Raw genomic sequence first — 4,243 nt, 5'->3', positions numbered from 1 at the left:
GTAAAGTACATATAAGATTGTTTTTTTGTGTTTCAAACAACACCTACATTGAATCAAATGTGCACAGAAGATGATCAGAGAAATATTTGTACAGAGCAGTGCTATTTTTCTTCGTCTCCTGTGGTCTCGGGCATCAGGGCATCAGCAGGATGAGAGATGGCAGATATCCCAGGAGACCTGCCCTTTAGCAAACATCTCAGCGTCCATCTGGGTGGACATTTCGCTGATCCTAGACCAGCGTCAGACACCGTTCCAACCGTCTTAAAATATCACCACTGCTATAGTAACAACACCATAAAACTGATTTCATATCAGCATCAACAACCTCTGCCCACATTGATATGCTGTGACATTTTCTGACTGTACCACTCCTTTCAAAACTGTCACTATGAGAAAAACTAAATGTCACTGATGGAGAAAATAAAACAGAAAAGGGACTTTTGTGACCTGTAGTTCATTTCCGTTAGATTTGAGGTCATCTATCTGGTATAGTGTTCTCCTAAAATTAGGAAATGACTTATAGCTGAATTACACTAGCGTCCAAATAGGGTTGTTAAGATTGTTAATGTGTTTGAAAGAAGTCTCTTATATTCACCAATGCTGCATTTGTTCGATCAGATTTTTATTATTATTATTGATATATATTATACAGTAGTTTTTATTCATATTTTGAATCAGATTTTATTTTTAATATTTTTCATTTTAATTTTAGTTAAAGTTTTAGTAATTTTGTTATGTGTTTCTGTCATTTTGCATTCAATAGTTTTCATTTAAAAAAAAGGTTTTTATTTATTTTTTATTTTATTTTTATTTTGAGTTATTTCAGTACATCAAGTTAAACTAAACTAAAAATGAGAAATGTTGTCTTGGCAAATAGCTGAAATGAAATAAGCATACTTTTTTATTTTTTTTTATTTTTTTTTATTTTATTTCAGGTAATGTTTATATTATTTCAAGTAAGACATTTTTTTATCGTTTTACTTTCAGTTTTAGTTTATTAAACTATAATAATAACCCTTTCAAAAACAAAGTAAAAACAGTAAAATTGTGAAATATTATTACGGTTTAATATAATGTTTTCTATTTTAATGTATTGTAAAAATGTAATTTATTCCTGTGATGGCAATGCTGAATTTTCAGCATCATTACTCCAGTCTTCAGTGTCTCACAATATTTTCATGGAAACAGTGAGAATTTTTTGATAAAAAGTAAAAAAAAAAAAAAAAGTAAAAAAAATTTTTATTTGAACTAAATACTTTTTTAAGCTTTACATTGTATTTGGCAGCCATTTAAACACAGGCCTTCAGAGAAAATTCAAGAAAAAATATCATACATTATGAACACGTCTCTTCTTTTCTATTATGATTTCAAGCAGATGTTTGAAAACAATAAACTATGACCTCAGCGGGAGCCAGTTCTTCAGGGGATTCAGCGCTGGTGGACTGTGAAGTGGAGATCTGGATTGAGCAGCTCCTCCATACACAGTGTCACAGGAGAGTGAAAGTGGGCCATACGGAGCGGGAACATAACGCTACTGCAAAGGGAAAAAATACTGAATTACAGCCCACATGCTTTCTAAAAATAATGCGACTGAGGTGAAGAAGCAAAGAAACAGAAATATTAGTAAATCATGAGAGAATGTAGGCTAATTACATTTCACATGAGAGTCAAAAGAAAACTGTCTCAGCATATAGAGTTTTGAATTTATTACAGCAATAAAAAACACTCATAAGATGTAAATTAAGAATGCGGAAAAGAAATATATAGACATATGAATTATTTGAAGGAATAAAGAAAGCAGCTGTTCACACTTTCATGCTGTGAATTAATTAAATGAAAATGTGCCTGCTATGAAAGCACGTCCATAAAAGGCAGCAAACGGAAGTTAAGATACTCCTTTCTTCCCTTTGTGACATAAGTGAAACGGCTTCTCGAAGAAGAAAAAAAATCAGAAATTGATTGGATGGTTAATGCAGGTTGTCCTGCCCTCACGCCAGTCAGAGAAGACATGTCACAGCAAGAGAGAGGGGTACTTTTGTACTTTTGTACTGTGTTGTATTTACAGTATGATTTGTTCTCCCATTTGGATGAGCTATAGAAGTATCTGGGAGAAATATATGGAGAAAGTAAGTTGAATCAACTTAAAAAAATTAAGGCAAGAAAAGTTATTTTGAATAAAGTTTACGAGGGCACACAAATTTTAAAAAATATATATTATGTGCATGGATAAATTATTTTTCGATAAATACTTTAATATTTCATAACAAACAAGACTTGTCAATTTGGATTTCATGGTAAATTTAACAACCTGTATGATAGGACAAAGTGGCACAAGAAAATAAACTCGCCAAATTGCATGAATGTCATTGTATCAGATAACAAAATACCACAGAAGTTTGCTTTTTTTAAAAGAAAGATAGCATACACATATTTTTCAAGTAACTTTTCCCTAAAATGTGGTTTTAATTTTTAAACAAATTGACAGATATGCTGTTAACAGTGAAGAATTTGACCCATCATAATGGTGGATAATGATGTCAAACTTGCATTGCATATGCCATATTGCAAAAAAAAACTTATGTTCGTAGATAATACACTCACCTAAGTGTAAAGGATTATTAGGAACACCTGTTCAATTTCTCATTAATGCAATTATCTAATCAACCAATCACATGGCAGTTTAAGCAATTTTGAGCGTGGCATGGTTGTTGGTGCCAGACGGGCCGGTCTGAGTATTTCCAACCCGATCTCACGACCAATTCGTCCGAATTTGACGACTGATTAAAAGATGGCTAATTCGTAACAATTCGTACGACCTCACTCGTACGAATTAGAAAGATTTTTGCTAAATCGTACATATTTGACGAGTTGCCCAATTCGTATGAATTCGTACGAATGAACTACCCCTGACCCCGCACCTAAACCTACCCATCACGTGGGTTTAGACAAATCGTACAAATTCGTACGAGTGAGGTCGTACGAATTCGTACGAATTAGCCATCTTTTAATCACTCGTCAAATTCGGACGAATTGGTCGTGAGATAGCGTTGGTATTTCACAATCTGCTCAGTTACTGGGATTTTCACGCACAACCATTTCTAGGGTTTACAAAGAATGGTGTGCAAAGGGAAAAACCTCCAGTATGCGGCAGTCCTGTGGGCGAAAATGGCTTGTTGATGCTAGAGGTCAGAGGAGAATGGGCCGACTGATTCAAGCTGATAGAAGAGCAACTTTGACTGAAATAACCACTCGTTACAACCGAGGTATGCAGCAAAGCATTTGTGAAGCCACAACACGCACAACCTTGAGGCGGATGGGCTACAACAGCAGAAGACCCCACCGGGTACCACTCATCTCCACTACAAATAGGAAAAAGAGGCTACAATTTGCAAGAGCTCACCAAAATTGGACAGTTGAAGACTGGAAAAATGTTGCCTGGTCTGAGTCTCGATTTATGTTGAGACATTCAGATGGTAGAGTCAGAATTTGGCGTAAACAGAACGAGAACATGGATCCATCATGCCTTGTTACCACTGTGCAGGCTGGTGGTGGTGGTGTAATGGTGTGGGGGATGTTTTTTTGGGCTACTTTAGGCCCCTTAGTGCCAATTGGGCATCGTTTAAATGCCACGGCCTACCTGAGCATTGTTTCTGACCATGTCCATCCCTTTATGGCCACCATGTACCCATCCTCTGATGGCTACTTCCAGCAGGATAATGCACCACGTCACAAAGCTCGAATCATTTCAAATGGGTTTCTTGAACATGACAATGAGTTCACTGTACTAAAATGGCCCCCACAGTCACCAGATCTCAACCCAATAGAGCATCTTTTGGATGTGGTGGAACGGGAGCTTCGTGCCCTGGATGTGCATCCCACAAATCTCCATCAACTGCAAGATGCTATCCTATCAATATGGGCCAACATTTCTAAAGAATGCTTTCAGCACCTTGTTGAATCAATGCCACGTAGAATTAAGGCAGTTCTGAAGGCGAAAGGGGGTCAAACACAGTATTAGTATGGTGTTCCTAATAATCCTTTAGGTGAGTGTATTTTTCTTTGTTTTTGTGTTGTTGTATAATGCAGTAATTTTTTTCATATAATTTTAAGTGCAATTTTAGTGTTCAAATACTTTTTTTTTGGCCACTATGTTTGTTCGCCTTATTAGTCATTAGTGAAATTCACTTTTGTACACTCACAATTTACCCATGTAGTGCATTTAGGTTACATTCATCTGTTCCTC

This window comes from Rhinichthys klamathensis, unplaced genomic scaffold (assembly GCF_029890125.1).
Source record: "Rhinichthys klamathensis goyatoka isolate OS25496 unplaced genomic scaffold, OSU_Roscu_1.1 h1tg000491l_1, whole genome shotgun sequence".
Lineage (NCBI taxonomy): Eukaryota > Metazoa > Chordata > Actinopteri > Cypriniformes > Leuciscidae > Rhinichthys > Rhinichthys klamathensis.
Note: the sequence above shows the minus strand (reverse complement) of the source record.